At 35.2% G+C, this 11694-nt stretch overlaps 1 long non-coding RNA gene across 1 annotated transcript; it reads left to right on the top strand.

The window, feature by feature from the left end:
• Positions 1 to 2684: 2684 nt before the first annotated feature.
• On the top strand, positions 2685 to 11293 carry LOC111696088 (uncharacterized). The gene is made up of 3 exons (XR_002764000.1): positions 2685 to 2823; positions 3516 to 9994; positions 11159 to 11293. It is a non-coding gene; the product is annotated as an uncharacterized LOC111696088 (long non-coding RNA).
• Positions 11294 to 11694: the final 401 nt, after the last annotated feature.

The following is an 11694-nucleotide window of genomic DNA, read 5'->3' as shown; positions in this document are numbered from 1 at the left end:
CCCCCCCCCCCCCAAAAAAAAGAGAAACTTGCAGTGCTTTTGCTCCCACATGAAAATTGTTGCCAGTTAGCGATTTCAGAGAATTCAGGGGGTGGGTTACTTGATCCTCTTGCATCCCATTCCCCACGGAGGCCCCCCATGGCCCAGGGGGGGGGGTGCCGTACCCATGCCCCCTGAAATTATTAAGATTAAAATCAACGGGGGGAGTCAGGGTTTAGACGCGGAGGGATATGCACTCCTCTGCTTTAGTTATTGTAAGTAAGCAGTCCAATTAGTAGGACTGCAAAGGTTGGCCCAGCTCGGACATGAAGCGCGTACATTGGATTTTAGTCAGGGGGGGGGGGCAAGATTTTTTTGGAATTGTTTTGTTCAAAAAGTCAATTAACACCATAAAAATACATCAAAAAGACTACATTTTTGGGTGTTACTAACATTAACGAGTCTAAAAATTATTCCTTTGCTCGAAAAACTAACTTTTTAACTTTGTAATGTTTAAATTTATCACTTAACTCCATCACTGCAAACTAAATCAATAATCACAGCATCATTAAAAAATCATATTTTCACCTATAAACGAAATTTCTTCTGAAAATTTTAGATAGAATTTACTCCATCTACATATTCACCAACTCTTTAAAGCTTCAATTTTCTATGATTTGCTTGCACAAATATTTCAATGATTTTCTCAGCAGTGAGCCATAAGTACAAGATCGTTAAGTCTGCTCTCCGTCAAAGTACATCTTGTGTAATGAAGTATTCTCTTTAGAAGGCTAAAACTTCTCTTTCCTTCATTCGATGTTATTGTCATCATTGCATAAAGGGGAACTTGAATTTACGCTTAATATCTCTTTATGGAAATAAAGGAATTGAGTCCTTGCCACAAACTCTGATTTTCTAATCACTATCTTTGGAACAAAATAAATATTCTGAATTTGAAATATCAAAGGTTTACAACATCATGGTTCCAAAGGATTGAATATTTGAGTTCGTGCCAAAGACTCAATTCCTTTCTTAATTGACTGTAAGAAAAAATAGAACAATAGAAAATAGAATATTTTATTACAGCTTACATCATGTTATAAGCATCTAATATGTCGAGGTCTCGTTTTTGCAAAAGTTTTAGTTTAAAATATCTTAAAATTTTGTGTTAACAGTGAATTTAGAATTGGTTTTTTAAATTTTTTTTAAATTTTGTTTCTTTTAGATGAAAAGTCAAAAACCACTAATTTTTTAAATTTTGTTTCTTTTAAATGAAAAGTCATAAACCACTAATTCATTTTTTCATTTTTGTTTTATTTTACGATGAAAAGTCTAAATTTGGGCCAAATTCTAAATTTCTAATTCTAATTAGGCCACATATTTCCAGCATTTATCAAGGAATTTCATTTGTTTGTTTGCTGAAAAGTAAATCCATCACAATTATTCCAAAATTCTTGGAGAGTGCTACGAAAAAGTAGCTCTATACATATAATATAATATTGCTTTATTTTTTGTTCAATTTTTTGTTCCTTAATTAATTGATAAGAAGAAGAATTTAATTTAGACAAATCCGTATAGTCTAGCTTTGTCAATATGTCAGGCCGTTACTTTTTAAATTTGTTTCCTTTAAATTTTTTATTTTCCAGGGGGGGGCAGGGCCCCCCTGGAACTCCCAGGGGGGCAAGAGGAATACTGTACCCCTATATGTACGCCACTGTCGACATTCAAATGTACACCAGTGCCGGGCGTGGGGAGGGGGGGGGGCAGCTGGCCCTCGCTGAAAAACAAGAGGGGGGCGTTAAACGATCGAAACACCTTCTCTGTTATATTCTAAAACTATCATGGATCTCTGTGCATAGTCTATGACCCTTCCACTCCATTCCCCCCCCCCCCGCGGCCGCGCCCCTTATCTTAAATTTGATAATTCGAACGGAGCTGGGGGGGGGGCGTGTGCCCCCACAGTTACGGCCCATATTTTACTCAAATTCCAATGAAATCCTGACTTATGAAGCCAAGGTCGGTTTTGTAAGAAATATCCAATTTCTTTACATTTTACAAAACTGAAAGACGACATTTTTCCGACGCTATAGCAAGAAATATGAGTAAATCGATTTCGATTAATTTGTTTGTATAAGAAGGTCTGCAATTCAAAGTTTCCTTTTTCAGTTAAATATTATATATCGCAACCGCTGCTCATTAATGCGTACAATTCTTGCAATTATGCGATGCGATGAATTAAAAATAATGTGTACACCAAAATATTGCAAACCCTAAAATTTGAATTAAAATACACATCGATGGTTTATACGGTGGAATCTAAATTTATTAAATAGTATATAGTTCGGTCTTTCTTTTCCTTTATGAAAACGACGCTACAAATCTTCCAAAACGTTTTATGATTTGGAATGGAATAGTCAAGGGAGGTAGATAGAAGCTTGCCTCCCGCCAAACTTCTGTTTAATGCAAGCTTGCCTCCCCCGTAGCCCCGAACTTTCTAACGAATTGTTACGAAATCTATTTTAATGATAAAATCGGTGTTTTAAATCTTTTAGATTAAAATTTAGATTATCATTCAAATTAAAATTAAGAATTTTCTGTCTTTAGGGTTATATAATCCTTAATTTTTGAGTTTATATTAAGAACTATTTTCTTACTCACGTGCAGCGGAGGAGAATCCGCACGCTACTATAAATACATTGGCGGAGGTATAGTCTTTGTCATTGAGTCAGAAACCTTCGACAAGTGAGGCCGTGTCAGTGAATCGTGCTCAAAACGTTTTTCAGACTAATAGCTTTATTAAGGGGCTCTAGCAGATCCCTGATCTAATCGGTGAATCTGACACAGGTACTGATCATATCTTAATTCAATACTGTGTTTTCTATTCGGCCTGCAGATAATTTGTACGAGATGACTATTGCGGATTGTGAGTTACCTACTTTGATTAAGCCAATTCCTTGGGACAGGTTTTTAGCTAATTCAAAAATACCTCAAGGACAAACAGACGAACTTCTCACTTGGATATCGAAAGTAAATCAGAAAAAGAACGCTGTTCGGGGTAGGAAAGAACGGGATTTAAGGAAAGAGGTTCTTTTGGAGAGTGCGAGACAGGCTGCCCAGAAAGCTTTACGAGATTTACAACAGGAGCGTTTGGAGAAATGGAAAATGCTCAAAGTTTCAAAGCAGCTCAAGTTAGAGGTTGACAACTCGTGCGATTGTTTGACATGTATTCTTTGTAAGCGTTATCAGAGGCAAACCTATGGCAAATGCTACTGTAATGTGATTTTTAGACCTATGCCGATGTCTTCAGACTGTATCAGCAACGAGGACGAGGATTCCATGAGCGTAGATAAATTTTTAGCTTCATTATCTTCAAATGTGAAACGGAAACCGGAGGACGATCTTAGTAATGCACGGAAGCGTTGTAAAGCTTAATTTAAAATTTTTCAATATGGCTGTGAATTATCTTAATAATATTTCATATTGAGTAAATACATATATTACATTTATTTTTGTTTATTAAATATCTATAATTTCAGCTTCATTTGTCGTGAGAGCGGGGATACCTGCAAGGACAGACTCTTGTCTCAGGGTAACCACGCCGTTTCAGGCTCAAAGACCAGAAGGTAACATGAATCCTCTTTAGGTCTCTTTTAGCCTATGAAACCTAAATCTGGTCCATGTTCACTGTAGAAAGTGTAATTGGTTGTTACTAGCTTTCATTATTGTTGGATTTCTTGCTAATCTCAAAATTTTTCCTTGTGCAACCTCTAAATATATACTCATGTATACAGTTTCCTATTCTTTCCTCTATTTATTTTTTAAGGCCGCAAGCTACAAGCTAATTGCTTTCTACATCTGCTCGTTCAAGATATAAATCAACTTTACTACCGATGAGTTAAGATTTTAAAGCCTCTTTATGGCTCTTATAACCATACTATAGGCAACTGATCAAGATAGAAATCTTAAGTAAAACCAGTCTTCTCACCCTCTGATCCCTAAACTACTTCATCCTGTACTTTGTTCTGGTCAGGTATCTTTACCTATCATTCTAAATCTTGTATCTTGCGGATTTTATTTACATATAGGTTGGAATATATACGATTAGATCTCAAGATATAAAGCTCTGTATGGTATTTTAATGTTGTGAAATCTTAGTTTCGCCATGTTTTGGGGATTCATACTCATTCACGGCACGTTAACATTTTTTTGTGAAATTTGTTTGGTTAGGGGACTTTTTAATACTTTGAAAGAGTTCGGCTAAATGCACTCATGTTATTTGTTTGTTTTAACTTAGCACATAATGCCCTATTTTTGTGCCTTCCTTGCAATTCGGAAAAGGTTAACCTTGTAGAAAATTAAATTTTGAAGCACTTCAGCTAGGGCAAGGAATGTACATTTTCACAAGTAAATTACTTCCCCCCACCCTTGCTATTGTTTATAAAAGGCGGCTAAGTTTTTAATTGCATGAGGCATAGCCAGCTATTAGAAATAGAAATTTTGCTAGTCTATTGTGTGCCGTGCGGCTGCAGAAACAAAATCAAGATATAAATCAATAATGCGGCCAATTAGCTGTATGCTTGATCATACTATTTCGTCTTTTCTAACTAACTTGTATTTTCGCCAAGACTTCATGCACCTCAAGATATAAATCATATTATTTTTGACATGTATTCTCTTCTACACAACCTGAAATGTAACTATTAGTTCACACTAAAGCAGTTTAATCATTAAATGGAGTATCCTTTTGAAGTCCTTCCCCTCTTGTGCATGATTAATATTAAGGGTTGGGGGTACACGCCTTTAAGATGCTTTCCGTCTGTTAAGGCCTTGGTTCTCGTGAAATAGTTTAATGTGGAAGTATTCAGTTTTTTTTTGAAGTTTCCGTATGTAACATGATCCATACAAGACATGAGGGTTTGGTTGTACAACTAAAACTAATCACAAAACATGCATCAAAAGTACACTTAATGCTTCCTTCCCATGATCAAGATATAAATCTTCCTCTCGACAGCATTTAACATTTTATGTCTTAGTCTTAACATTTCAATAATCTTAAATAAAAATAATAAGCAGCACTTGTTTTACCTCCCTAAATTTTAATGCTTAAATTTCAACTTTGTAAATAGTTTTATATGTCTGTAATTTGTCATGGTTAATGCATGGTACATATGCGGGGTGGTAATTTCACACTTTTTGTGAAATTATCTCTAGCAATCAAGATATAAATCAAGCACATTTCAATATCCATGCAAGTAAAGTTTTATGTTAAATAAATTAGTTTTGTAACGGTAGTCTTTCACGACTACATGTTTTTGTTTTATATGGTTTTAACTATACTGCTTCTGTAGTGGCCACGGCACTAACTATTAAGACACCAAGATAAAAATCACCGTGGCTCTACAGAACTTTTTTGGTAAAATGTTCCATATTTCCCTGTCAATGTTGTTAAAATATTTTATTAATCAAGATATAAATCTATTTGTGCCCAATCTGGTTTTATTCAGCCCTTGCTATTGAATGAAGATTTAAGTTGCTTGTTGTTATTGCACATAGATTGAAGTACATTGAAACAAATATGTAGTGGGCGGAAATCTGAAGATAGAAAAATAAACTTGCTAATGAGACCAGAAAAGTTTAATTTACATCAATTTATGTAGTGCTAAGCCAGATGGAACTCTACATATCATTATCAACACAAAAGACGAAAAGTGTTTCAACTCGAGTTTTAGAGCATGGTGATAGAACCTGAAGTCTGGCTAAATCATTGATCTTCCACGTTGTCAGTTCAAAGCCGTATTTTTCAAGCAAGGTAATGAAGACTTCCTATAAGCGTCCTGTTTTAAATTCATATTAAGGTCAGTTGAGACTACTTTTGTTCGTGTAGAAAACCAAGCTAAAAATCAATAGGCTGCTGACCACCTGGAAGGCTCAAGTTACAAATCTTATTTTACATCTAAATGGTAACTAAGTTAAATTACTAAAAATTAGTTTTTAGGTTGATAGGACACACAGTTGAATATTTTACCTTAAAGAGCATAGTTGAAACCGATATATAAATATATATATATCACCCTAAATCCCAGCAATCAAGATAAAAAGCTGCTCTTTAGAGCCTTACTACAATTTTGATAAAAAGAGAGGTTAGTAAGAATTCTGATTTTGGTAGAAAAGCAAGATAATCAACTAGGAAAGCCTCAAGATATAAATCAAATGAAGTTGACAACCATTTTAGTTTGCTTAGTGGTGACCTCCTATCAACCAAGATATAAATCTAGTTTATACCTGTATTTTGAATGCTTGTGAATTAGAAAAAAATGATCTAAAAAGAACCAAAGTAGACTAGCAAGTGTCAAATGATATTAAGTGACCATATTTCTAGATTTTAAGTATTTTAGAAAACTAATTCTGTGCGTAACTAGCTCTATTCATGAACTACTGAGGTAAAATTCATAAAAAGCATTCAAGAAACTTTCACGATTCTTCCATGGTTTTACATGCATGATTTGTATGGGTCTTAACTGTTTTTTCAGACGTGTGGTGAGCTCCTTACGGGCCCACACTAGTCACATTTTTTCCCGAATCGGCAGCTCAAATCTAAGGTATTTTAATAAATCCCAATTTTTATTTACTTTTCTATAGAACATTTAACATTTTTTGTCCAACCTAACGCTATTTCATAATTGAAATTTTATTAAATTGTTTCGCATTGGTTGGATAATTCTGTTTTAGCCGTGTGGCGAGCTCCACATGGGCCCATACTTAAATCTCTGAATCCTCTGAGACCAGACTGGTAAAGAAAAAAGATCCCAATCTTTAGGTTTTTTCTGTTTCAAAGTTTTTTTTATTGTTTTAATTCCGGAGGGGGACTAACTGTTTTTCAGAAGTGTGGTGAGCTCCATAAGGGCCCACACTTAGATGATTTCGGATTGAGTTGAAGTAGCGACACCGTCAAGACTAGAGAGGTTGGTCGAGCTATATTTATTTAAGAATTTTTACTTAAATGGGGGGGGGGGTCAGAGTATGGATGAATAATTCTGTTTCAGAAGTGTGGTGAGCTCCATATGGGCCCACGCTAAATGCTCAGCACAATGAATGGCTTTCTTTTTGTGTGGAAGGCTGTAAAATGCAAGGTTTTCTTTTCTGTTTGACTAGCTGAGAGCCCTGGTTTAAGATTATTAAAACCTCAAACTGTAGAAGAATTCAGGTGTTATTTATTTCTTGAAAATAGGATATTTTGGTAATATCTTTTTCAGAATTGTGGTGAGCTCCACATGGGCCCACAATAGACTGAGTTTCTTACCCCGGTTAGCGTTCCTCATTCCTATCTTACGTTCCTTCTCTTTGGTAAAGGTAACAAGTGAGTTATCCTTTTTTAAAGGATATATTCTAGGTTAACCTGTTAGGTAGGCCACTTTATACAGTTACTCTGTAAGTTCTCACCATTCGTAACAGTCAGGATATGTATTGAAGTTAATATTAAAAAACATTTAATTGGCATACAGTTACTCTGAAAAGTTGTGTATTGAAACTAATACTTTCAACATTAAATTGTCTTAATTTTGGAACATGTTACCTAAATATAAATAAAAAACTCACTTAAATACATACACATCTCCATCATGAAGTGATAGAAGATGTCTCTCTGGAAACTAAAGGATATGGATTAATTTTTTATTCTTCAAACTTTAGCACGTAGTTACAATTGATTCTCTATTTAAATTTTTTTTCTAGAACTATAAGAAATATACACTAATTAAAATATTCATATTAGCTGTGTATTCGACAGGAATTAAAACTACCTTAGGATGACCCGATTATCATTGGAACTTGTGAGCTCCATATGGGCCGAGTTGCCTTTAATTTTATAAATTGAAAACTTTTGATGCATTTGGTTATTTAAACAGACCATTTATTATTAAAAGTTCTCATTTTAATCTTTTTCCAATCTGGATCATGTACTGTCAATTAGGAAAATTCGGGTTAATTTTTATTAATTCTTAAAATTAACCCTTTTCTGTCAAACTATCGAAGTTTGTGTTTAATTATTTAGTTAAAGCGACGGCAGGACGAACCAACAGAACAGATACTGCCAAGGATTTCCTAATCTCGAGAGCTCCGTAAGGGCCGGGATTCAAGTAAGCTAAATCCTAAATTGTCTTAGTTATTGTGAAAAGTAGTGTACATATTTCCTTCGGGAATTAATTCTTGATTTAGTGTTGAAAACTGAAACCTGTCGTACTCGTGTGCGCGGTTCTAGGACTACAGATTCCTGAATTCACCCTCGTCCTGTGAGCTCCGTATGGGCCGGGACCATAGTAAGTTAAATTCCCAGTGCATTTTGAACCTCCTATTTATATTAGCCAACCATCAAGTTGTGAATAATTAAGTTAAATTTGGAGTGTTTGCTTCTAGTAAATCTGTAACCTGTACGAGAACTGAGTACTGCAGGACATATCTTCGTCCCGTGAGCTCCATATGGGCCGGGACCATAGTAAGTGGATCTTCTTTTTATGGTTCTTTTGTATTCCTTAATTTTTTCAAATTATCCGTCAGACATCTATTTTCTTAATCCAATAATTTTGCAACCTAAAATTCACATGTTTGTGGATTTGTTTGTTTTGTTAAGTTAATCCGAAACCTGAACTGATCATCAAGGATGAAGTATACTGTCGGGTCACAACCTCGTCCTGTGAGCTCCACTTGGGCCGGGTGTATAGTAAGCTATTAGTTTTGTCCTAGCCTGGTACTTAACGATTTTAGTTTACTCAAACTTTAAAATTCGACACTTAGCAGTTTTCTTTAATTTTGATGTAGGAAATTGACCTGTTAGAGTGAATGTGGTTACGTGGTACTTGGTAGTAATGAAGCAATCTTCGTCCTGTGAGCTCCGTAAGGGCCGGGACCTAGTAAGTTTACTTTTATTTTAAAATTAAGTACTCAAATGGTTCTTAAAATAATATGGTAGTACTGCGGGGTGGTATCTTTTAGTTAAGGTTGGGATAATCCGGCGAGTCCGAGATTGAGGATCAGTTGCGCTTTGAGAAAGTACTTCAGAGAGAGAAAGTTGACAAATCCCTGTTCACGATCATAAGTATTTTATTCTAGCACCTGGATTAAGTAAGAATTCATATTTTCCTGTCAAAAATAAAACGTCTTTAAAAAATTATTCTTTAAAAATTTCTTAAATGCTATCTATATTTTTTTCTATAGCCTTACCAGACGTGGAGTGCGCATTTGCAGCTTCTCTGAACCTGGGTGTCTTGTACTAATGGGGCAAAGAGGAACAATCCAACCTTTGGGCGGGCAGAAATGATCCCCTTGAGACCGGAAACTATTTCATCAAAGATTGAGAGATAGCTCTTCACTTCAATTTCAATATCTAGCCGCAGTAAAACCACTTAAAGGCCTCACTGATAGATGTCTCTAGTAAGAGACGTTAAACGAGAATAATGCGTAGAATTTAAATTATACTACTTCCTCTGAAGATGTGACCTAATTTCGAGTTTTCCTGTCCAGTTTTTAAGATGCTTGGATCCTTTGATAAGTGTGAGTCTCCCTACTTTGATCCGTCTGATCAACTCGTGTTAACCTGTAAGCTGACAAGCTGGTTAAATTGTGTCTGTGCGGTTTAGCGTACTTAATATTTTTTTCATCCCCCTGGTCATGTCATGATGTCGACCGAAGAAAGAAGACTGGAAGCAGAAGAAGGACCTTTAACAAAGAAGACCTGGTTGCAGAAGACTTAACAGGTCTGGCGAGCTCCTTTGTTGGGCCCAGATCTGTTTCATTTTTTATCATGACGGGCATGGTTAGAGAAATGAAAGGGAAAGGCCTTCCTATTTCCCTGAGCCAGCCGTCTTTCCGTTTTTCTGTTTTTTTTTAAGTTCCTTGAAGAGAGACTGGAAGCAGAAGATTGGTGCATACTCAGGACTCACCCGAGTTCATACCTGTTGGTCCCGAGTTCTTACCTGCTGATCCTAGATTACTACTTGAGATGAAGGCAACAATCAAAAAGGTAATTATACCAAACTTTAAAACACATTAAACTTTCCACATTTACATAATTTCGCTCGAATTGTGCCCATTAAGCCAGAAATTCATAATAAGTTGTCTCAAATGTACATGATAGATCTCAAATAAACATTTGAAGCTTTCTAATATTATAGCTACTTCATTTTATTAATGATGGAAAGCAAACGCTTATTCTCATTTTTCTTTTTTAGCATTGTTCCTGTCAACTGACTTTTTTCATAGCTGCTTAATTAATTTTTTCTTACCCCCTTTCTCTTTCCAGTGGTGTGGAATGTTTTTTAAGGATTATTATAATTGCTGATAATGGGTTAATAAAAGAAGTTTTAAACCTTCCTATTGAAGTTCAAAGTTTATAAGTTCAAAGTTTACAATCGCACCCAAGGGGAGGGGGGCATACCCTTCTCAGTGGTGTGGAATGTTTTTTTAAGGATTTTATTTGCCGAGTATGGGTTAATGAAAAGTTTTAAACCTTCCTATTGAAGTTCAAGGTTTATTATCGCGCCAACGGAACCCAAAACTTAAGGCAGGGTATCGTTGTTAAAACCAGTTTTAAAACCCGGGTTTCATGAATGGGATTAGGCAATTTTGTGAAAGTAGATATTTTTGTTTTGAAATATTATTCAATTCAGTTTGTTTATATTCTCAATTTTTTTCGAATCTCTTAAAAGAAATCTACGCAAATGTTAAGACCCCAAAAAGGAAACTCGGGAGTTTCGTTCTACGATACTCTTTTAAATTACAAGCTCGGAGCCCAAAACTTAAGACAGGGTATCGTTATGAAAACCAGTTTTGGAACCCGGGTTTCACAAATGGGTTAACCCAGTTTTGTAGATATCGATATTTTTGTTTTGAAATATTATTTTATTTAATCCTTTATATCTTACCATTTTTGTCAAATCTCTTAGATCAAAATCTACACAAAGAATAAGACCCCAAAAAGGAAACTCGGAAGTTTCGTTCAACGATACTCTTTTAAATTTCAGGCTCGGGGGTAGGGGGAGTAAGAGTCTTAGTTATTATGTAATTATGTAATTCATTCTCTGTAATGATCTGAAATCATAATTGTTAAGATCAAAACTTTTTTCCCTGTGTTCTGTCCACTATATTGATACTGTTCGAGAACATTATTTAACATAGAAATGTTTAGCCTGGGTTGCTGAAGCACTGAGATACCGACTTGGAATTGCCGAGATGCCAACTTGGAACTGCAGGCTGGTGGTTTTACTCCGGGTTCTCCGGTTTCCACCAAATTTTTCTTAATGCAAATAAAGATTTAAACCTACTTCTCGTTTTAATTATTTTGATCGCCAATTATTGAATATAAAAAGGGAAATTATACATTTAATAATTTCATCTCCACTTGAGTAATTGTAAGCAAGGTTTGGCTACTACATATCAATTCCCCTTTCTTAATTATTGAGTAGAGAGAAAAATTCATTATATGATGCAGAAGTTCTACTGTTTCCAACAGATTATCGTTTTTTGAGGTGTCCGATTAACCTCGGGTCACCTTAGTTCAGATTTTAACTAGTGTTAGGAAATTTTTCAAAATGTCTAAAGACAAAAGTAATTTTGCAAAGTTTTGAGCTAGGCTGATTTTTTGTATTTTACTGAAGTTAAGTGTGTATAATATTTGTATATTTATATTTGCGTTGTGAAAATTTGATAAAATAATGTGCAACT

The sequence above is a fragment of the Eurytemora carolleeae genome, unplaced genomic scaffold (assembly GCF_000591075.1).
Source record: "Eurytemora carolleeae unplaced genomic scaffold, Eaff_2.0 scaffold113, whole genome shotgun sequence".
Lineage (NCBI taxonomy): Eukaryota > Metazoa > Arthropoda > Copepoda > Calanoida > Temoridae > Eurytemora > Eurytemora carolleeae.
The sequence above is the reverse complement of the archived record's forward strand: the minus strand, read 5'-3'. Positions and strand labels throughout refer to the sequence as shown.